Below are 24,636 nucleotides of genomic sequence, written 5' to 3' on the forward strand. Positions count from 1 at the left end.
CAACAGCCAGGTAGAGAGGTTACCAGATTGTGGAGCATTTTCATTTCGACTGTTGTATAGGTTCTCTTGGTGCCCATCTTACTCCAAAGAAAGTGTTCACCACAGATTTATTAATTGTTTTCCCAATATTTACATTGTTTTATCTTTGTTTCAGGTTAGGAAAATAATTTTAAGAGCTGTTTCTATTTTTAATGTTCAAATTTGAAGCAGGAACAGTAAGTAATCTTTTATTTTTTTGGCTATGTTCAAAATATGCTATTTACTTTCTCAGTGAATTTGTCCATTGTTTTTTGTAATCGATGTTTTCATAATGTCCGACTTAAGTAATTACTTTTTAAGATTATTGAACAACTTTTTAGCTAAGTTTACCAAAGATGTTACATAAGTTGGAAGCTGTCTGCTAATTCCATGGCGTTTGTTATAATATTTACACAGTTGGCTTTTAAGAAGTCTTCAGTAGCCTCAATATCTTGTTTGATATGAAAAAATTACTGTTATCAATATAAGCTAATATTTGTTGAATTTGGAAGGTCTTGAACTCGAAACCGAGTTGGCTTCTGAATGGTGCATTTTTATATGTTATGTTGACCAGCCAATTCTCTGAATAAATTATGTTTGGGGGAGTCTGTTATCAACTACTTTTAATTTCGATATCTTTTTCTTTCTTCAACTACCTACAAGGTTTTGCTTTATGCTATTACTACATCTTTAATTAATACATCTTTGGAAATGTGGATTATTTATAAAAAAAACTTGAAATTATTTAAATTTAACAAAACTCTTTACGATTTAAAAGTTTCTGCTCAGGTAACACATGTTAGTACTGTTTGTTCGTAAGAAATGAACGTGTTAAAAACTTTGAAGTTATAAAAAATTAATGTTTTTATAGAAATTTGAGGATTGTTGAGGGTTCTTTCTACCCACACTTCACCAATGCTTTTGGATGAATCCCAAATAAATATTTAAGGAAACTTTTTCTCTATCATAATTTTGAAGGATTCGTGAATATTTGGATTGGGTTTTTTTTAAGGTCCATCCCTGTACTTCGTCCTCCCTTACCTTCGGATGTTCAGATGTTATGTTATTTAGTAGTAGTTGTAATAGTTAGTAATGTTTCTTTAGCTATTTATAATTTCATCCACTGTTACATTAAATTCAATTTAATATAGTACAAAGGTCCTTTAACACCATTTTCTGCTTAACAATGCATAAATTTATAATCTTTTCCTTCTATTTATAAACTGTTGCCCAGTGTTTAAAACTACTTTTCACACTGTTTTGTTTTGTTTAAAATTGTTTCAGTATTACATTATTTCTTATCTTATATCAATCTGAAATTCCTTTAAACAAAATAGTGTTTTCTTTGTAAGAACGTTTTTTTTTTTTAGTTCTATTGGAACTATTTCTTAGCAGCGGCTCTTCAAAAGGCCTAATGTCCATGAAGATTGTTGTTTATCTTTTTTGGCGACTGATTCATTAATCTTTGGTTCTCTCCAAGGAGAAAAAGATAGGTTTCCTCAAGAGGCATTGTTGGTCTCATCGGGCTCCTGAAAAAGTTTAGTCTAGAAAGTGATAGCTAGCACTTGGGCAGATCTTGTGAAACTCCTATATACCTCTCCTTAAACTGGCTGCGATGCCCATTATTCAAGGAAGGTTCAGACACTTGGGGAACTACCAGATGTTGGAGGAGGACACACTCTCCCTCTCTCTCTCTCTCGGTTCCGATATCTGGGACTGAAGGGATTGATTCGAAACCCGCCTGACACCAGTAAGGGGTCACAATAAGATCTATAAGGTGCGCATTATTATATCCTGGCGGAAGCCTGGAAATGGCTTTTGCCTTATTTTTAGAAATTTGAATTGATCAGTTTGAAAAATCAGATTCATAATTTGTTTCTTAAAATGTGATTCTTCTATTTCCGATTTCTGGAGTCATCTATTTTCAAGTTTGTCTATTGATTAGTTTTATGTGCGAAATTTTACTATTTTTTTTTCTGATATAACATCAGACTTATTATTTGTGACCTAAAAATAAATACTTCAAATACTGTGAAGTCTTTGAATTGAAACTTTATTTGATTTTGTTCTATAATTGTAGGTTTGTTGATTTTTTCGTGGTGTGGTGGTGCTCGCGAATACTTCAAAAACAAAACGTGCTAAAAAACTTCCTTCTTAGCACTTAAGATAATTAAAAATATAAAAAAATCAAGTGTCAGAGGACACTAAATATAAATCTTTACGTGAATTTAAGCGGATTTAGGATTTCCTGTAGTTAAGCTTTATTAAGAGGTTCTTAAAAAAACTTACAAAAATAAGTTTTTCTTTTAATAAGAAACGAATAATTTATGTTTTACAAGTAAAATTAATTAGCATGTCATAAAGTGGGTCACAGTTTTGAATGGAGGAGAATTTAAAAGACGTAATTATAACTGCTCAGTATTCGACATTATCTAATTATCTCCTTTCCAACGGGGTTAGATTACATGTTTAGTAGAAACAAAGTAATAATTACAATAAAATATTGTTAATAATGAACACGAGAAAGTAATTATCCATTAAATGGGAAAATGTAAAATTATGAGTTTAATTAGGAAGAGAGAAGTTTTTCACATTTGGAAATTTAAACTTCATATTTACCTGCGTTGATTTATTTTATGTTTATTTTTCGAAAAAAAATGTGTTTATTTTTAATTAATATGTTGGAATATAGAGTTTCTTCATTTTTTAAAAACAGTTCAAAGCATTCAAAGTCCCGTTTGTATTCCGGTCCCGCAGAAGGTGCTGTTACTCCTTATTTTCTCGCATTTCTTTACGGCTGATTCCAGATACTATTCTGAAGCGTTTATTTCTTAATTTCTCTAACCCTTAAATGTTCATGCTTCTCGAGAAGGTTAATTCGCCGTAACCCTTGGATTTTCTCCTATTGCCTCTTTTGTAAGCGACGGTTTCTCGAAACTCGCAAAGTATAAGGGTCTATAAGGGACTTTTTAAAGCTCTATGATTTTTCTATGGAGAAAATAATTTTTACTTCTCTATAGAGCCTTAGATACCGCGACAGTTCATTTAACTTCCATTTTATTTGTTTTTTTCGTTAATGCCACCTTTACATGTGCAGAACATTATGAAACTCAATTAAATATATAGAAGCTACGCATTTAAACTTATCCAATCCTCTGTTTGATATCTCTACCGTTTGTAAGTATTCAGTTATTTTTTATTAAGATTGGAACTCGGGACGGGTTCCGTTCACCAAGCCGCTGCCTCCACAATCCACTATAAAAACTTGATACTTGATAGTAGATACAACTTTTCTCGTTTTATTGAGTAAGGAACGCTTTGATCCCTGAAGAAGTGAATGTATACTTCACTTGCTTTTACTAGGATTCTCTGTCACGTTACAGAAGTGATTTTCTTAGTATTTAAAACAAAAACATTAAGTAACCATTCAAAATTAAAAGGGACTCGGCCAATTTTGAAAATTTTATTGAAAGGAAGTGGTTTGAAAGTTTCCCACTGGATTTCAGTTAATATACAGTCATCTGAAAATATTTTCCGAAGATGCAGATAATTCATTTTCCATACTGCTTATAATTGTCATTACATAATTATGTTTTTGAACTTAGGGATCTATTAGAGCATACGTATACTTATACCTTTTTGTCATCTAGTTTATTGTAAATGGAAGTTGATCCATGCTATATAAATTTCGGTGAATTGGGTCAACTGTTGTCGCGACACCACTTTAGTAGTCTGGAGGCGGCGAACTGTAGTGAAGCGCAACATCCAGGATCAACAATCATGATCTCCTACTTAAGCAGATTATCTAGTAATCCCCGATATATCATCTCAGTTTACGAAGGGAAATAAAAGAGTCATCCCCTAGGTATTTTACATAGTAAATAATACCATATATTTTATGACTATTTTCTGGTTGAAGCTACTTATATATAGTTTTTTATAATCTTACGATTATCAGCAGCTGACATCTGGGTAAAATATCTTTGTTGATAACTATTCAGCAGAAAAGATGATATTAGAGGTGGGAGGGGTGCTGTAAGATCCTAGGGACCAATATCAGTGGTGATTATTTGTGAACCTTAATAATATTGAAATCATTTACTGTAGCAATTCAGTAACATGCTCTTTCCGTAAAATATTTGCAATCATTTTAACAGCCTTTTAAAATTGAATTCGGTTGAGAATTCTGTTGCGTTTCATAACTTCCAAGAGCGATAAACTGCTATAAATTGCAGTCAAATAAAAGTCGAATGTGACTAGTTTGGACTTAGGTACTGATCAAGATAGACATCGCGGCTCCTGATAACCATGTTTTCAATTTATGGTTAAACTTATCGCTTCAAAACCCGCTTCCTTCTTTTTTTGAACAATTTAACACTGCACTCCTCCCTCTCTCTAAAAAAAAAAAAAACGTTTTCTTGGGGAAACCCAAGTTAAAAGTGACAGGCAGGCCAATGTTTAAAACACCTTCTTTTTGTTCAAATTCTAGATATTTAGAAGGCTTATTTTTTCTTCGTAAGTTTGAGAGTATTTAAAAACTTCAAATTATATTTTATAAACTAGCCCTATTCTGGATGATTTTTCCCAATTAATAGAGAAAGGGAAATGTGGTGTTAACATGAAATCCAACAATACGGTTCTACTGGTGGATTATCTCACATACAATTAACACACAATAAAACTGCGCTACGGAAATTCAAATCGCGTGACCTTTTTTGCCCTTCATTGTATACATGGATTACGAACCATTGTTTTTTTAAGTACAGAATAGAAGTCCTGCACTAATTAAGCCTCCTTTTATATTATTTTCTCATATCTTTTATGCTCAGTCATATTTACCTTCCGTTTTTATCAGCAGTACACAGAGGAATTATAGATTCAGGTAACCTTCCTTGTGATCGAATTCGTAATCTTCGTTTGCTTATCCCACTCGCCTTAAATATGACTTCATAACTTCACCCTGAATGTCCACATTCTACGGTGTAAAATAGAGCATCCTCTCTACAACTGCCGTTGGTGTGGTCTTCTTCATGGCTGCCAAGATTGCTAGACATTCAAATCTCTGAATCTATTCGAGAAGGTTTATGGTTTCTCTATACTATAACCAAATAATAGCTGCATAGATAACTGCCTAGATATAATTACTGTCTTTGTCAGCTAGTTCAATACTGTGGTACCTAGATTTGCTAGCTACTCCTTCGGCATTGCCAGGAAATAACTGCTTTAGCATATATAATTTATTCAGTGTGTATTTCAGTCTTTCATTTTGTATTACTCCTGGTTAATTTAACTATCTCTTCGGCCCTAGGGGGGACTTCTGAAATTGAAGGGGCCTCTAATTTCCTTAGCCTATTGCCAAGCTCAAGGGAGCACTTAATGGTTTTAAGTTATTATCCTGGCACTATTTTGATAATAAATCGGAACGCTTTGTTTCATTAAACTGATCTAATAATGTTTTCGTTGGACCCCTTCTTGGCCTCCTTCCAGTGTTCGCCAGTCTTCTAAGTTTGCCCTGATTCCTGATGGTTTTCGTAGCTAGAATGTTTTGATTATGTTAGGCTTCTTTTCTGAAATGCTAAAATTTATCCACTCAAATCACTTGGATCTTAAACCTATCTTAAATGTAATGGAATAAAAATTTAAATTTAGAGAGGAACTTTGTTAGTTAGACCTACATTCAGTAGAGTGCAGTACCAGCTTTTTGCTGAATTTCACAGGCAGTTCCATTTTCAGATAGCATTGTGTTTCGAGCTGAATGTGTCGTGTTATTGGAAAATCTCTCTCCCAATCTTTACATCATAAAGAGATAGCTGTTAAAAACAGTCACAAATCAGACATTCACACTATTCAAATTTGATACGCAATTTGAATAATTTGAAGGGACCAATCAGCTATTATAAAAAGTATAATCTGACCTAAAAATACACACACACACACACACGTTTATCTCGTCCAATTTTATTTTATTTTATTTATTAATTTATTTTTTAAATCACTTTGGGTTATGTTAACTGCCAAATCCTCTTCTGCAGAACTGCCCTAAAACATACTTTTAGAAGTATAAACAAACATCAACACGACGTTTCTTTAAAAGGAGGCAGCTAAAGATGAAAATTACCAAAAATCTAAGAAAGCTAATTCATATAATATGTGTAGATACATACGAGGTGGTCCAGTGGCGTGGACCGCACATAGTAATGCGTAATTCTGGGCACAATTCTCGGTTGCATTTGACATTTTAATTACATTAGAGTTGTAGACTACTTTACCTGTTTGGGGATTTTGGACTCAGTTCTATGAGGCATAAAACAAATTATTTTAATTAGCCTAGCCTACACCGAACTATCACCTTAACAGGTTTTTGATTACTTTTGCGCGTTACCTAGCTATTTTTTTTTTTTCGTTCTTTTAGCTATATCAATTATTTTATTTATTTAAAAGCCCCTTTTCTGTTTTGTATCGATCCTATGTTTTCTATAGGTGGGTTAAAATTGAATAATGGAAGGTTTTAATGGAAGTTATAATCAAGTTATATATGGCAAGGCCAACCCATCACCTATCATAAATTTTAGATTTTAGCGAAATAGACGCCCAGCTGTATTCTCTCTTTTACGGACGCTTTTAGAGGTTCACATATATGGGGGGGATATAGATTTTTGCATATATACAGCTCAGTTTGGTGGGTCGGTTTGGGAAAGTGTTTTCTTGCATGCACAAAATAGCCATCCGCATTCAACTTTCTATTCATCTGGGAAAAATTATGATTCTGTTTTGTGATATCTTTTATCCTCTTTAGTTTACACATGTGTAGAATCGAAAAGCGATTTAACTCACATGTGATTAAAGTGATGCTTTTTAACTTGAGTTAAATATTGACCATACGGCCGCAGCAAGAATTTAAAATTACTTTAAATAGTAAAGTAAAAAGTAGTAAAGTAAAGTAATCGCCTATTTTTTCAGGCGGGGCTTAACGTCCAACTACCAATTAGGTGTCGTGGACGGAGGCGACTAGCTAACATACTTTACTGTAAATTTCTTTTATTAACCATTAAATAAAATCCAAGGCCTAAGGCCGGGAATCGAACCCAGTACCACAATACATATTAGCTTCGCAGGTCTCGCCTCTAACCGCTCGGCTACTTTAAATATTAAAACTGTCCGGTAGGACAGTTGTATAAGGGTTGATCGTCAAAAAGTGCACGAAAAAGCGTAACGTTAAAAAACACCCAACTTTGACAATTTTTTTCTCTTTTTCTATAAAAGATAAAATTCCCAAATTTTCTTTAAAATATAGAGCAAACCCTCCTTTATAACTGAAATTTTTTTGCAACCACCCAGACCTAATAGATTTCGAGAAAAAAGTTGCCGAAAATGAGCAAAAACGGCATTTTCAGAAATTGTTGTTGTTCTTGTTCTTCTTCTTCTTCTTGTTGTTGTTGTTGTTGTTACCTTTTTTGTAAACTACGTAGCGCCTAAACGCGTGAACCGATTTTCATGAATGAGATGTCATTCGATTCGGAATTTTATGTAGATGTGCCTTTTGGGGGTCTCGACCCTGTACATCGAATGGGAGAGGAGTTAGCCCCCTTTATGTAAGGCCCCCTTCAAAATTATTATTACTAATTACTCTGTAAATCTTAGCCCGATTTTGATAAAATTTGGTAGGATGATGGGGTTAGGGCTCCCCTATGTAACATTAAAGCGACGATCTGCTCTTACGCTAGTTAAGGGGAAGTATAGCAATCGTTTCAAATTATCGACACGTGAACTGATTTTCATGAATGAAGTGTCATTCGAATCGAAATTTTGTACAGATTTGCACTTTAAAAGTCTCGTCGCTATGCCTCATATGGAGGGGAGTTTGCCCCACCCAAGTAAGGCCGTTTCTAAAACTATTATTACCAATATTTCTATAACGCTTTGTCCGATTTTGATAAAATTTAGCACGAAGAAGTGATTAAAGCTCCTCTACATGGCTGTGAAGTGCCATCATGCTCTTACACCTACTAAGAGGAAGTACTGCAATCGTTAAAATTATCAATGGGTGAACCTATTTACATTAATGAATTGTCGTTCGATTCAAAATCTTTGCCTCTTTGCCTTTTAGGGAGAAGTACTGTAATCGCCCGTTGATTTTTCTTACTCCTCTTAAAAGGAAGGTCTGAAATCGCAGTTTAAATTTGCTTTTTACGTACAAATACCTTCCTATTTTATGTAAAAAGGCTTTCTCAAAAAAATTGTTATTGAGGATGGTTTGGGGACCGCAACTATAATCATTCTTTAAAAAGATCTCTCCAGTGGTAGTTACGGTTCCTACTTAACACCTTATCAGGTTATAATGATAGAATTGCTTATTCCAAATTTAAAAAAAACAGTAAAGCAGATATGTAACTTAGCAAAATAGACAAAAATGAAAATCTATCCAAAAGGTACAAAAATCTCCTTAACAAAAACTTACAGTTTAAAAAGTTAAGTATAAGGGTTGATTAAACGCCAAAAGGTACACAAATCAGCATGTACCCAACATTTCATTCAAGCTTAGTTGATATAATTTAAGTAATTTTGCTGCATTAACTTTTCCTTCACATTTTTTAGAATTTATTAGATGTCACAGACCCTTATGCTGGCCATTTTCATCTACAAAATATTTGTTCAAGTAGCACTGTAGATTGACTTTAATATCTATTAATCTATAATAATCAAACTATTAATTACAGGTTAAAAAGAAAACGTTATAAAAAATAAAAAAAATTACGAGGCTACAAAATTTAAAAACTTTTTTAAAAAAATGCTTACACCAACATACATCAATGATTTCGATTATTTTATTTTTAATAAAAATCGTCGGTTTAAGTTCATTCTTCGATTAAAGTAATTGTTATTTTATGTAGTAGTCAAACGTTTATAATAATAGGTAATAATTATCTGGCTCTATCGCAAATAATATAGTTTTCTTCAATCACACTCTCAATGTAGCTGTTCTTCTCACAATGTTATATATATGTTATGTAATATAAAATAAATAAGTATTGCATACTTTTAGGACAGCTAATTATTCCAGTATTTTACTATAAGTAAAATTAAATTACAATTGAGAAATGAATAATTGTTGTTGAATAATCTACTTGTTATTAACTGTGTGTTATTTGTGCTCACGAATATTTCGGTAAGACGAATTCAAGTCTGAAATATTGTTTTAAATCCTCCGTGATTCAAATTTAAACAGTAGCCGACTCTAACTTTGTCTTTTTCTACTTTAACATGCATGTATAAGATGTGACAACTTCAGAATAAAGGGCATATTAAAGATAAATCAGAAGAATAATTTGGAATAGAGTTAAAATAAAGTACCTATTTAAAAACGAAGATATAATATACATTTTATCATAATTATAACCAAATAATATTATGAACGAACTGGCCAGCATAAGGGTCTGTGACATCTAATAAATTCTAAAAAATGTGAAGGAAAAGTTAATGCAGCAAAATTACTTAAATTATATCAACTAAGCTTGAATGAAATGTTGGGTACATGCTGATTTGTGTACCTTTTGGCGTTTAATCAACCCTTATACTTAACTTTTTAAACTGTAAGTTTTTGTTAAGGAGATTTTTAGTATTAATGTCACTCATCAATATTACTTTGTAATTGAAAAAATCTGACTAACATTGACTTAATTACAGTTCTGAAGGTTTACCTCCAATATCAAATTTACAATAAATATTAGTTGGTTCTTTTTTCGGAAACGGATCCTTTGGGTAAGTCTAACGTCTCAAAAAAAACCATTTCTTGGGAAATAATCTCTAACCAAAAGATTGACAGATCCGTAAAGATACTTACAGATCTTATTTACAGTTTGAAGTAGAACAAAAGTTTCAAAGGCTTGGATGCAACGCAAAATTTGAAGTTGGCCCCATTTGATTTAAATTAAGCAAAAATTTTAATTTACGTTATTTTTTTTTTTCATTTTTAAATTTATGCTTGCTGACGATACTGCTATCTTATCTCCACATTCCTATCCTCTTATCGCTACACGAACTCTACAAACACACATCAACCACCTACAGGACTGGCTTTTCAAATGGAGAATCAAAACCAACGTTACGAAGTCTTAAGTTTATAGTATTTACTCTCAGACGGAAAATCCTACCTCCTGTCATCTTGGACCAAACTCCTATACCAACTGTGGACAAAGTACGCTACCTTGGACTGCACCTAGACAAACGGTTGACATGGAATCCCCATACTAGACTGAAAAAACGAGAAACTAACCAGCGCTACAAATCTTCTCGCCAGACTACTTGACAAACGATCGAAACTTAACCTAGATAACAAAAGACTCTTATATCTACTGCTACTGCGACCCTATTTGGTCATACGGCATCGAAGTATGGGGGATCGACTAAACCGTTCCAACTCACTACGCTTCCAGGCATTACAGTCAAAAATACTTGGAAACTTCTTAACGCTCCGTTCTATGTATCTAACCTCACCATCCATAATGACCTCAAAATCCCTTTCATTACAGGTTCTTGCTAACACTCGTTTCTTCAAATTTCATTCCTCTACAGCAGCTTATCCTAACCCTCTCATAGAACACCTATCTTCCTCCACATTACCAGGTAATCCTCTAAGGAGATTGAAGAGAAGATGGCCTCGTGATCTTCTCTTATCGTGAGAGCAAAGCACGTTACTGGAGTGGCACCACTGGGTGCCTTCTCCACTCATGATTTCCTTTTATTTCTTTTCTCTTTCACCATATTTGCTTGTTGCAACAACTGTTGCAGTGGTAAATTGCAATAAATGATTAAAAAAAAAGAAAAAAGTTTATGCTGCCCGCAGAGCAATTTAATAAAAAGAAATTATTTTTTTTTTTTTTGCTTTAACGCAGACAGCATTTGGCCTAAAGAAGCCATGATTACATTCTATTTACTTGAACGCCGTTTTCATAGTGTCCAGGCTAAGTGGTCGCTTTGGCGAATTGCATTCACTTATTTGAGGTTATTGCGGTTTAATTAGATTTAATGCCACAGTGGTTAAGCAGTTAGAGGCGCGGCCCACAAATGGTACTGGGTAGATTCCGCTCTTGCTTTAGGCCATGATTCTAAATTGCATGTACGCCTGACCAAAATAAGTAGGCATTATTTCACTTTTGGCTATTTAAGATTTAAAATTTAGGCGAGTTAATATTTCTGTTTTGCAACAGGGTGTCTACCAATTAAGTATTAATAACGAAAAAAGATGTCACAAGTTTTATACAACAGATAACATTGACATCATGCTTAACTAGTTTCATCAACACAGAGTCTTATATGATTTTATGACATACTAGATACCTCTACGACATTGTCATAGGCCTTTCCTTTACGAATAGAGGGAAATAAACCAGCCATCTTGGCGTTCATACTGGTTTCTCTGTCTAACGATGCGAACAACAGTTTCGCTGACATTCCAAACATCCAAACAACATGCTGCTATTACCACCAAATTGACTCGAGCTCACTTCACAAACACAACACCATGCTCCTCCCCCCGCAGTCTATGTACAGTCATCCTTACAACAATAGATCTTTTAGTTCACGCTGTGTAGAACTTTGTTGTTACTACCACTACAATGTGTACGTACAGACAATAATAGAAATTAATTTAATAGTTTTGCCCATCAATTTACTTAGGTCCTGTTTTGATCTGTTCTATTCAATGTTTGATTTTGAAATAGGGAGGGCATTGTGCTCTAAGATAGTAAACTGTGTTAAGGAGATGGATACGAATTGGTATTGAATTTATCAGAAAATCAATTTACCTGCTAGTATTCCAGTCCCCGGGGTACAATTGACCGCATGGAGCCACTCAACACTGCTGCCACAATATTTCAGCCCCTATCACACGTTATTGCTTCCATGTGGAAACATCCGGTGAAGGTGATTCCCTTTTTTTTTTTTCTATTTTGAATATCTGCATATTAGTTCTGCATTTTATTTCTTGCATAACTAATGCACTAATGGATGAAAAAATGATTGCCATTTCAGTCGAGTAAAATTTATTCATGGAGTTCATGGACTGACAAGACAGAAGACACACCAATCCTGAAATGTAATAGTATTACTTTCTAAACTAGCCCTGAAGATGACCTAGTCCCTAGGTCGAAAGCTCGGCAAAATAAATTTTACTCGACTGAAATGGCAATCATTTTTTCATCCTATTGAAACTATAAATCAGTCACCACAAAGAAAGATCAATAATGCAGTAATGTTCAACATCAGGGTTGCTAAGATCAACTTTAATTAAAAAGCAAGCATTTTTATAAATTTTAGAAATGAGATTATGCCTCTCCCCTCCGCCTTAAAATAAATTAGAGACTAAAGCTGTATTGGATAAGTCTTACCAGTCGATACCTTTTGATTCCTTACACTCGAGATTAGTTTTAACCTTTTATCTTTGTAACAGCTTTGTTACTTTTTTTCCCCCCTTTTACTATTGTACGTGTGGCAAAGGTGGAAACGCACGATACAGCTTTGTTGATTGTTTGCGGAACTTGCAGGCGGAAATAACGGACTCTGTAGTAAAGGAGAAGTTTATCAAGAATTTTTTTTACTCAAAAGAAAAAGCAAAAAAATAAATTCGACAGTAAACAAACCCGGGAAAGATCGATCGATGAAGTCGCTTTGCTGTAAGTATTCATAAATTAGATAGGCGTAAATAAAGTAGGGCTTAACTATCCAGGCGTTCATGGTCTTAATTAAGAAGAAAATTGAGGCTTTAATTTCCGTAATACAAGCCTTAGTTATTTGTTGTTACACTGTAAGGAGGGGTTGGGGGCTGAATAGCATGCAAGTTAGGGGGGAATGGACGTGGACAGTATACGTGAAATTTGTTTTACACTGGCTTTAGCTAGCCTGTCGTTGGAGGCAGGATGTGACTGGCGAGAGGAGCTAACTTGGGAGTCAACATGGGCGACTTTATTATCAACTAGACGCCGATTATCAACTCCTTCTACTCTCCCTTCACCGTCTAATTCAAATTTAATTAATTAACTAAATTTTTTAAATCGGTTTAGTTAAAATCAGCGCACAATGATCTTAATTTCTGATTAAAAACTGATCGGCCTTATTTAAAGTTTTTATAATATTGTTCAAAAATTACTTCAATATTTAACCATTGGCGACCATTCACCCTAAAGTAGTTGGTTGGCTCTAATTATTCATTATTCATACCTAATGAAAATTTTCATTATTAATTATAATTAAATTATTACGAATATTTCGGTATTATTGAAAATCGATCAACAGTTGCTTACATTGTAGATCTATCATTTTTATCTGTAAACACTTTTCCATGGAAATTAGATATAGGAACTTACTTACCTGTTAGTGAAAGGCGTTAGGCTTCGCTCTAAAGTGTCATTTTGAGTTTCTCCACAATCGAGATCATTACTTTAATTTAATTATAGCGTACCATATGAGTCTTATCCTGTTTCTGAGTTCAGACTTACATTTTAAATCAGGGGTGGGCAATCTTTTTCTGTAAAGGGCCACATAGGGGTATTGGTTTATTACCGAGGGCCGCAGTATATATATATTTCTTTTTATATTTATTTCGGGTTCTTATTTATTAATTGTTTTTATCTATTTATAATACATTTATTAACAAATCAACAAAAAAACGGCATTAGTTACTTCTATGAAATTGCTTCATATCTTCCTTCATCATTTTTTCTATTAAAAGCCAGACGAAATAAAAACAATACGATTGCATTCACATTTATACGAGGGTCGTTTGAAAAGTCCGTGCAAAAACAAAAACCATTTAATTTTTTGGGGTAAACCTTTTTTATTTTTCAACATAGTCTCCTTTTAGGCTTATACACTTCGTCCAACGCTGCTCTAGTTTGTTGATCCCTACCGAATAATAGGATTTGTCCAAGTCTGAAAAATAGCCATTCGTTTCTGCAATCACCTCCTCGTTTGAATAAAATCTTTTTCCCGCCAGCCATTTCTTCATATTGGGGAACAAATAGTAGTCCGAGGGAGCCAAGTCTGGAGAATAGGGGGGATGTGAAACGAGTTGGAACCCTATTTCCATTAATTTTGCGACCACAACTGCTGAGGTGTGAGCTGGTGCGTTGTCGTAATGGAAAAGGACTTTTTTGTGGGCCAATCGTGGGCGTTTTTCTTGCAGCTCGGTTTTCAAACGGTCCAATAACGATGAATAATATGCACCTGTAATAGTTTTACCCTTTTCCAGATAGTCGATGAGGATTATTCCTTGCGAATCCCAAAAGACAGTCGCCATAATCTTTCCGGCCGAAGGAACGGTCTTCGCCTTTTTTGGCGCAGATTCCCCCTTGGTAACCCATTGTTTAGATTGTTCTTTGGTCTCAGGAGTGTAGTGATGTATCCATGTTTCATCCACAGTGACGAAACGACGCTTAAAGTCCTGCGGATTCTTCTGGAACAGCTGCAAACCGTTCTTGCAACACTTCACACGATTTCGTTTTTGGTCAAGCGTGAGCAATCGCGGCACCCATCTTGCGGATAGCTTTGTCATGTCCAAATGTTGATGCAAAATATTATGTACCCGTTCATTCGAGATGCCCACAGCACTAGCAATCTCACGCACCTTCACTCTTCTGTCATCCATCACCATATCATGGATTTTATCAATGATTTCTGGAGTAGTAACCGTCCAGAACGTTCAGCGTCACTTGTGCCCATATGGCCACTCCGAAAATTTTGAAACCATTTATAAACTGTTCTAATCGAAGGTGCAGAGTCACCATAATGTTTATCAAGCTTCTCTTTAGTCTCCTGAGGCGTTTTGCCTTTCATAAAGTAGTGTTTAATCAACACACGAAATTCTTTTTCGTCCATTTTTTGAAAATCACTCGACTTCCTCGATTCAAACGAATGCCAAACACAAAGAAATAGACCGATCTGGCTGAAACTTGGTGTGTGTTCTTCCAAGAGATGCTACTAACTAAACATAACCTCGATACGCGCCAGTGGTGTTATCTCTCTGACTTTTCAAACGACCCTCGTATATCACTGTAAAATAAATAACTAGAGAAGAAGCGAAAATCCGTAGCTTCGACGGCGACCACACGCTTTGTATTGGTGTAAAAATGGCGTACTAAAAGTCCAATGATCATACAAAGAAAGAGCGCGGATTACTAATATAAGATTTGAACGCTGAGACAATAATTGTACTAGCGAATATTACCGAACTTTATTAACATCAAATTTGAAATATTTTATGATTTAAATTTTTATTATTTGCCGTTTTGAGCCGCGGGCCGCAGGAAAATGTTAGAAGGGCCGCAAGCGGACCGCGGGCCGCACTTTGCCCACCCCTGTTTTAAATGATACTGTTCTAATTTGAGCAATAAAACGCAACTTAATAAAAATAATATTTAGAAAAACTTTTATTCATTTCAATTTAAATTTTAAAACTAATGTAATGTAACATGCAAACGATTTATCTTTGAATCGTTGAATAATCGACTACAGTCCTGGGTATAATTGCGAGATTGGCTTTTGTAGCCAGAATTAATGAAAAAACGGAATAAAAAACAACAAAATAATCAGTGTATTGTAGCAGGCGGTAGGTTTTGATTTCAGTTTAAATTCTTAAAAAAACACAAACCAGCCATCGCCCCTCTAAACCGCTTCAACACCCTCCAATTTTCCCTGGGCCCCCTTTACCGTCCCTATGTAAGGCCTCCAGGCCCACATGGGGGCGTTATCCCACACTTTGAGAAAGGCTGGTCTAAAGTATAGTCACTTGTTTATTATTAATAAAAATTAAAATAAGACACAATATTAGTTATTATGTTTCAAAATTTTGTCCTTCTTTTTTACCCTTAACTTTTTTAATAAATTTCTTATGAATTTCCGATGGCGTTAAATTGTTAAAAACTAAGAACTTGATGGCACGATTCATCAGATCAAGTTGACGATTGATGAACGATATGTGCAGCTACCAACTTACCCGAGGTAAACTCAATTTTGAAAATGTGAATTGTCCTCAGAACTTTCTCTTTTGTGTAGAAGAAAAAGTAAAAAAAAAAAAATGGACGACCCTTCAGTTTTCAAGACTAATTACTAATAGAGCCGTTCAGCATGTTTTTTTACCTTAGTAATGTCCCTCAAAGGTGGGTCACCTACATTCCCTTGGGAGGTCCAGATTTATAAACATCCCTTGGCGCTCATTTATTTCGCCAGTTTTTTTCCCCTCGACCGCAGGCAGTTGTATTGTGATCCCTTGGTTTTCCTTGCCATCATTAGGCTTATATTTAATTTAGCGTCCCTCGCATTTGTGGCTCATTCATCTCTTAGCTCTAATTAACGATTTTCTTCGCTATCCGTGAGGCTTATAACTTTACTCTATGAATGGCAAAAATTTATTTACGTAATTAGATAGATAGATAGTGGTTTTATTTACAAAATAAAAAAAAAAATTATATACATTAGCCATTATTATTATACATTGGCCATTTGTCCACCTGCCAAGTTAACTACAAACTGAAAATAATAACTCCTAATTTTACTATTAATTAAATAATAATTACTCTTTTTTTCTCTTTTTTCTTAATACAACAAAGAAAGTAGTATAACAAAATGAAGTACTTTAGTAGTGAAATATTAGTAATACAATAATTAGAGTGGGATTCGAGATGCCAAATATATAATGTTATATTGTACGAGTGGGATTCGAAAAGCCCTGTAAATGGAAGCGCTCTGTACGAATGAATGTAACGGGTCCCAATCGCCCTTTCCGTTTAATTGTCTCGTCACTGGTCAGCTCAGCCCTTGCCAAGCTATCTTACCATGTACTCCCTGAGGATCGGACACACGGCAATGGAAGTGAAAAAAACACTCTTTAACTCCATAGTGCAGGGGTCGGCAACCTATTTCAAGTAGAGAGCCATTTCTCCTTAAATAATTTTAATAAATCTTACCAAGAGCCGCAAGGATGATAGAGTAAACAAACTCTGTAGATCATTTGTATTCACAGATTATTATTTTATGATATTCAATAACATTTAAATGTTTTATGTATTTATTTTCACATATTGCATAGTAAATAAACAAATAAATAATAACGAATGAAAAGGCGGCAGTCCTATATATTACGTACTGTATTTTAATATAATTCTATTCAATTTCAAACCTATCACATTTAAAATTCTTTTTGAAAAAATATCTTTACTTTAATAAATGAAATTTTCATTTGTTTCAATAAAATTGAAATATACAATTTATTTTTGGACAGGTTGAAGAGCCACACAATTTGGATAAAAGAGCCGCGGGTTGCCGACCCCTGTCCTAGTGCACAGTTTGATGTATCCATGTGCCCCCTCCTTACCGACTTATTTAAAGTATTCTTGAAATTTGGAATGTGCTCTAAGAAGATTATTTACTTCAAATTCATAGCCCTTTCAAAATGAAACGATCATGAAGAAATCAATACTGAAACCTACCATAGACTTACTGACTAAATCTGTGGGCGTTTCGAATCCTTCTATCTAAACCAAAGCCTTCAGAAAAATAGTGAATATCTCCTTTTATCTAAGCAATGAAACAATCCACAACAATCTGAAAATTCCAAATTCAAAAGTTGTATAGCCCAAGTCTCCATAATGCCTGCCCTCCGAATCCTCCCTTAAGAGATTCCAGCTTCCCTTCAATTTGCTTAATGTCAGTGATTAAATAGCCCAAATAAACAATGCAAACTGAATATATCTATTTGGGAGGCTATCAATGGGTAGTTTCTCCACATTTTGCTGTATTTTGTCATTGTATGTAACCAATAAAACTTTATTATCGACCACCAATGTAGCATATGTCAGGTTTGCCTTTACTAGGCCATTCATAGTGAAGTGAATTCCTCGTTTAATGCCATACTTCTAAGTTGCTTTCTTTTCGCATATTATCATCTCGTGATAAATAGTTAGCAAACGATAAAAATCATTTTTTTGGTTCTCAACCTGTGGGTCGCGACCCCAGCGGGGGTCGAACGACCAAAACACAGGGGGCACCTAAAGCCAACGGAATATACATATTTCCGATGGTTGAAGCCGCGCTACCGTCTGCAGCAGCGCTATTCAGCTGGAGCGCACGCCGTTATAGCCGTTAATGTTATTTATTGGAATTAGTAATCAATATTTCTCAATATATAAAATTAAATATTATTTTTGTGATTAATCACTATGTTTAAATTATGTTTGATTTGTAGCAATGAGAATACATAATTGATATGCATTGATTTACTTTCCGAATCATAACTGTAGCAAAATTACAGTTATGAAGTAGCCACCAAAATTATTTTAGGGTCACCGCAACATGAGGAACTGAATTGCGGGGTCACGGCATTAGAAAGGTTGAGAACCACTGGTGTAGCAGGATGTGAAACGGAAATAAATTGTAAATCTGATATAATGTAAATTATATAGTAAATAACGAAAATAGAAAATGCGGAAATTGTATTTATTATTAAAAATACCGAGTTTTTTTAGTAACAAAAGAAAAGTAGCTTCTTCCTGTATAAAAAGAAAATCCAAGCGGTGACTTATCCTAATTGAACCAGTTCCACTGAAGCCATCAGGAGTAATTAAGTTTGACAATTTTTAGAACTCTTTCTTCCGTTTAAATCCTCCTCCGTCCGGTTTGGGATGTTTTGGCTTTTTAATGTGTCTTTTTTTAATCTTAATCATTTATTTATTTAATCTGCGTAAATTGTGGTGAAAGAAAATTACTTTTTAATTTAAATTTTTGCCTAAAATTTGGAGTTGAAGTGCTGTAAAAGTATAATCGCGGTTAACATAAATTTTTTAGCTAAGAAATTCAGCAAAGTTGATACCATTAGTTTGTAATAATATATCAGAATTTATTTTCAGCCAGCCCCCCCCCAAAAAAAACCCTTGGAAAATTAGCCATTATTTATACAATTTTCTCTCCATTCATATCTTTCGCAGAGTTGGTCCAAATTTATTTCGTAAACACCTTATTTATTACAAATGAAAATTCAAGAACATCCGGTGAGAATAAAGTAAATCAATTACTTTCCTTGAGGAAGTGTGAAATGGAAAGTTTATTTTTCCTCTTATATACTTCTTTATTCTTTAAAAAAAAGCGTTTCTTTGTTCTTGATTTATTCAAAGATAAAAATCTACAAATTCGATGTTTTTCAATTTTTCTCTCTTTAATTACTTCTAAAAGCCCTTTTTCTAAATTTACATACGATCTGTTTTGTGGTAATTCAATTTATTTTTAAATTTGCCTTCCAGGATATTTAATTTGGAGCGTGGTACGAGTGATGGAAGTTTACAGTTTTGCCGGAACATTACCGATCCAAACTCCCAAGTTCCGGACAGTATTTCATTTGCCTTTAACGTTATAAAAAAAAAATGCACAGAAAAAGAGATTCATGGTTCGTAGGCTTGAATTTTTTTATGGCTTGGCATAATTCTTGAACGTTAGCCGAGCGTTTAGAGGCAAGACCTGCGAAGCTAATATGTATTGTGGTGCTGGGTTCGATTCCCCGGTCTTAGGCCTTGGATTAATGGTTTATAAAAAGAAATTTACAGTAAAGTATGTTTGCTTAGTCGCCTCCGTCCACGACACCTTATTGGTAGTTGGACGTTAAACCCCGCCTGAAAAAGTAGGCAATTACTTTACTTTAAATTCTTGAATCAAATCATTGCCCTTCATAGAATCGAAAAATTGGCAATTATCTTTGTTTTCCTTAGCGTGGTTAAGATTAGTGGGCGAATAATCCTAGAAATCAGAAGAAGGTTAAGAATGAATTTGAAGAGTTTTAAGTCCAAACTCACACTGACTTTAATTAGCGTTTGACTAAATATTTTTGTTTTTGGCCAATCATACGTTTTAAAGAAATATTTGAGAATGGGGGTTATTGTTGACAAGAAGATTTGCGAGTTACCTTCAGACTTTTTCACAAGATTAAGATAATAACAGCGAAGGGTTTACATAGTTTTGAACTCTATCTTGCATTAGGTTTACTACCTCAGTCCAGACGATCTTAGCGTTACTTGCCAGTTCGTCACCAAGCTATGTTATTAGATAGTTAACAATAAATTATTGTGATGCTATCAAATGTGATGTGATAACAGAAGAAAAAAATATAATTTTTAATTATAAAAATTATAACTAGTGGTGCCAGTCAGACGCTAGTGCCGCGGTCAGTGCACGGGCAATAAAGGGACCGCCCGCCAAAGACACACCGCTTTCAAAAGGGTCATTATACGGTCAGTATACAGTGACTACCTGGCTACAGCCCTTTGACAACATCCAACACCTTTCACCGGCCTATTCAAGACTAGGGTCAACACACGCCAAGAGATGTTTTAGTGTGACCCGTAATTACAAGACTTGTCAATGTGTGGTGAGGGCTATATATGGTCTCTCTACAGGAAGTGGGGGATCAGTCGATGATTATTCTTCAGATTTTTACCACCGTAACCTCAAGATTCTACCAGCGAGTTACACCGCGAGCGCGTCCCTATCTAAGTGTTTAAACATATATGTATTCAACGTCGTTATAGTTGTGCATTCTAGTTACAATTTAAATCATTCTAAGGGAAGGGATTAGCTATGAGGTTAGCATACTGGACTCCCACGCGGAGGTCCCGGGTTCGAGTCCAGCAGCTGACCCTTAGATTTTCTCTTCCTAGGAGCTTCTTACAGCTCACTGTCCGGTGATGGACAGTGTTGTCTGTAACGAGAGAACACTGTCCGGAGGCCGGCAGTGCACTGGAAAAAGCTCCGGGCGCTAATGACCTCAGCTGTTGATGCGCCAAAAAAAAAAAAAAAATCATTCTAAATTATTGTTAAAATATATATATTTATTTTCCGAATATCAACTCTTTATCTATCTATCAAATCTCTAACTAATTCCCGCATCATAAACCTCCTCTTCAAGTCATCTGAACCCATTACAAAATACCCGTGCTAGTCTTGTTTTACTTGCCCCATGAACATCACTAAGGTTTTCCCTATTTATTAATAGAAGAAAGTGAGATGAACTGAAGGTTTGATGGGCTACAAAAATAAAAAGGTATCTGACAGATAATTTTATTATTTTTTTAAATTAAAAAAAATTGAAGGTAAAAAAAAAGCATTCATTTTTTTTTTGCGTCCGTCAGCACACCTTTTTTGTAACATCTGCTTTAACATACATCAACCATCTGCGCATGTTTCAACCAAATAGGAATTAAAAGTTAACCAACACTTCCTTTATTATTATTCCATTATGGAAAATAGATAAACTACTAACTGTTGAAGGACTAGACATTAAACAGTTTTCGCTTATCACTGCTACGATAAAAGGATGCGGTGGTGCCTAATTTTTGATTTTAAGTTTTCTTTTGAGATTCTTTTTGAGAAGTTCTAAGTAAAATAAAAATAAAAAAAAGTTTTTGTGTGTAAACTGTTTAGCTCAAAACTGAAAACTCGCTTATCTTTTACCTTTTGAGTTTCTCTAAAGCTGAAAGTAATTTATGGAAGGAAATCGATCAAACTGAAGTACCACTTCAAGGATTTGTTTTTCTTTAAAGCAACTTCGTGGTTTTCTTTTTTTTTGAATTTTGAAAACTCTTGCCTTTTAAACTTTATATTTTAACAAAATTTTCTAGGAAACTTCCATTAAGTGATGATTTGGTCGGATGCGTTGGCGTTCACTTATACACTATTAACGAGGCTTTAATAAATTGTTAAAACTCTTTCGAAGAAATGTACTCGTACTAGAAGTGCCACTTTACCAAATATTTTCACTGTTTTGAGAGTTTCTTTATTTTCTTTTCCAACTAGGTAGTACACTCATTGTAAGCTTGCAATTCTACGTCATTCATTTAAAACTTTTTCCGAGAAGAAGTCGATGAGAGTAATTTTGGAAGAAGGGTTGTTGCTCATGATAATCAATCAATCAATCTCCTAGTGTTGATAAAGCAGTCAGCCTCCTAACTACTTCAGCTAGTGGCGCTTTTTTAGGACTCCACCCGAGTGTGGATACGAGTAGAATTGCTGGCATCTTCTGTCGTTCTCGTGGCTTCATATACGTTAACCAAATATTTCCAAATATTATTTACAAAATGTGCAAAGATACTGGATTTTCTCCCTGGGAAATCTGGAATCTTGCTCTTTGATTCAGTCTTTTCTTAGCCTCTTACTCGGTAAAAGTGTTGCGATCATATGGTCTTGTCATCGGCAGTGCTTTACCGTTTTGTGGATACCTTTTATTTTGTTGCACTCTTAACAATAAAGATTTTAGACGTGAGTCCCATTTTGGTGCAGGTGTCTTCTTAAATTAAAATTTCCCAGGGGCTTGAAAGCGGTCCGTGTTAAGACTTCCACTTACTTCTTACTCTTCGCGCTTCAAATGAACTATTCAGCTTGGAGCTTATCCATGAAAGTAATCATTCTACGTCACTCCTCGTTACCTAAAATCCCTGAATCACCCTGCACTCAGACTAGAAGATCTTTAATAAAAGCTAGTTTCGCCAGTCTCTCTTAACAACGTTCCAACCCGAGCTTGATTGTGAAACAAGAATTCTATGCTTTCATTGCAGCCTGAATATCTGAACAAATATCATCTCTTTGATTTTATCCGTTGTAGCACGCATGCTTATTGTATCCCAGGACAGGTAGTCGCACTTTCAACTATCTTCAGAGATACATTAATTAGTTTGGTGTCGGAGATTTTTAACTTCACTTCCGTCTTGCACTATACTTGGACGAAGGAGGTTGTTACACTTAGAAGGTTTCATTAACTTTATCTCACAACTTTTACAAAAATTGGTTTATGGGTCAGTAACATTTTCAATGACCCACAAACACATCATGAAACCTCCCTCAACCAGTCAGTAAGTGTGAGCTGGAAACCTAATTGTAGTCCAATTCTCTACACCAATCTGATTAATCTACCTGTGGTGATCGCCCAGGGATACAATCAACATGCCCGCTACGACCTACAAAATCAAAGATGTAATCCAGCACGCCGAACCTAACCACATTTTCGGATTCATTGGGAAGTTGTGCGTCCACTCACCCGAAGAAATAATGAACTTTATTAAATTCATGTCGAAAGTTTCCTGCTGGAAAGCACACCAGCATGAAAATTGCAGTGCCAAGCTCCAGCTGATGAACAAACTATAAACCAGACGTAAATGAAACTCGAAATAACGAGTAACTTTTTTGATAAACGTAGTTTATATAGTGACTTAAGTTCAACCACGCCCCTATAGTTATACCGTCAATTCTCGCATTTTAACGAAATTTAATTAAACAGAAAATTTTATTGCGTCAACCACCCCATTTTAGCAGCCATCTTTTCCATTTCCATTACACCACCTTTGTGTGAGAATAAAGTGCATTAACTTAATGATAAAGAAAAACCCTTATTGTAAATTCAGATAAAATAAGGAAAAGTTCTGAAAGAGTAAAGAGAAAACTTCATTAAATTTCCTTACGAGTTTTCCTTTAAGGTTCTCTCATAAAATTGGTTATAGCACAACTAGTTCTAAAATGCTAATCTCATTTAAAATTCAAATATTTAGTAAGGGGGTATTGCTATTTTACATTTTTCAAATTTTACTGAAGAACTTATGTACTTTATTTTTTTATTTCGTAAAAACATTATTTAGTTCAAAATTTCATGTGTAAGTATCTTAAATTGAATTAAATTTGTGCAAAATTTATGAATAAAGAATTCCTAATTATCTACGTAATTATCTTTAAACTTTTCCTCTACATTAGAAAAGTGGAAAATGCCCACCTTTATGATACAACATTTAGAGCAGCACACCTTTTCAGCATGAAGTCAGTTCATGAACACATTTAAAGTCTGGGAAATGTTAGCCGAAAGTAATGCTTGCCTGAATGACTAGAGTTTATTAAGTGCCATTTGGCGTAGTTTTGGAAGTTTAATCTGAAACAGTCAACTTTAAATACGACCAATTAAGTAATAATAATAAAAACAAAAAATCAAAATGAGGTAATAAATTCTAACGTTTGTTTTTCTCTTTTTAATAATTTTTAAGTTTTTCTTTAAAAACTTTGAATGTTTACTAAGGGTGCGTCCCACTAAGCGACCACAACGACCACGCTCACGACCGCGATTTTGACCATTCCTCTTGCTTGCGAGCGTTGCGATCGAAAACCCAAGTGGAATGGACTGTGGGCGTTTTAACCGTTCATGTAAACATTACATACGGCGGCCTCGAAAATAAGTTAGAAGCTTGAAGAGGTTATTTTTTCATTTTAACCCCGTTTATAAGCAGTTATAATAAACTTTATTAATTATTGGTAAAGTTGACTTATCTTAAAAGAATATATATAATTCAATTTTTTAGTGGAGTATTTATAAAATTTACGTTTAAATAAAATTAAAATGTCTTTTGTGGCAACAGTTGGATATTTATTAATAATGCTTTAGAAAGTTCTTTATCTAGTTCCGACGAAGAGTGGAATGCAATTTTACAAAATCGCAATGATAAAAAGCGAAAACTTAGGCCACGTATTATTAGCTATGAGAGTAATAGATCTTTATTCAGATGAAGAATTTAAAAGTTATTTCAGGTAAATGATTTTGTGTTATTCAGT

At 34.5% G+C, this 24,636-nt stretch overlaps 1 protein-coding gene across 23 annotated transcripts in view; it reads left to right on the top strand.

Annotated features, from left to right (window-relative positions):
* Positions 1-24,636, top strand: part of LOC141451698 (uncharacterized) — a 221,597-nt gene that overhangs the window by 38,979 nt on the left and 157,982 nt on the right. For 18 of the 23 annotated variants that reach the window (XM_074123226.1, XM_074123227.1, XM_074123218.1 and 15 more), the window contains one exon: positions 155-215. The exons of the other annotated variants lie outside the window; for them this stretch is intronic. The gene's annotated coding sequence lies outside the window, so the exon portion shown is untranslated. The remainder of the gene's footprint in view (positions 1-154; positions 216-24,636) is intronic. 23 annotated transcript variants of the gene reach the window in all.

Source organism: Rhodnius prolixus, unplaced genomic scaffold (genome assembly GCF_049639745.1).
Source record: "Rhodnius prolixus isolate KJV_2025 unplaced genomic scaffold, Rpr scaffold_14, whole genome shotgun sequence".
In the NCBI taxonomy this organism is placed as follows: Eukaryota; Metazoa; Arthropoda; class Insecta; order Hemiptera; family Reduviidae; genus Rhodnius; species Rhodnius prolixus.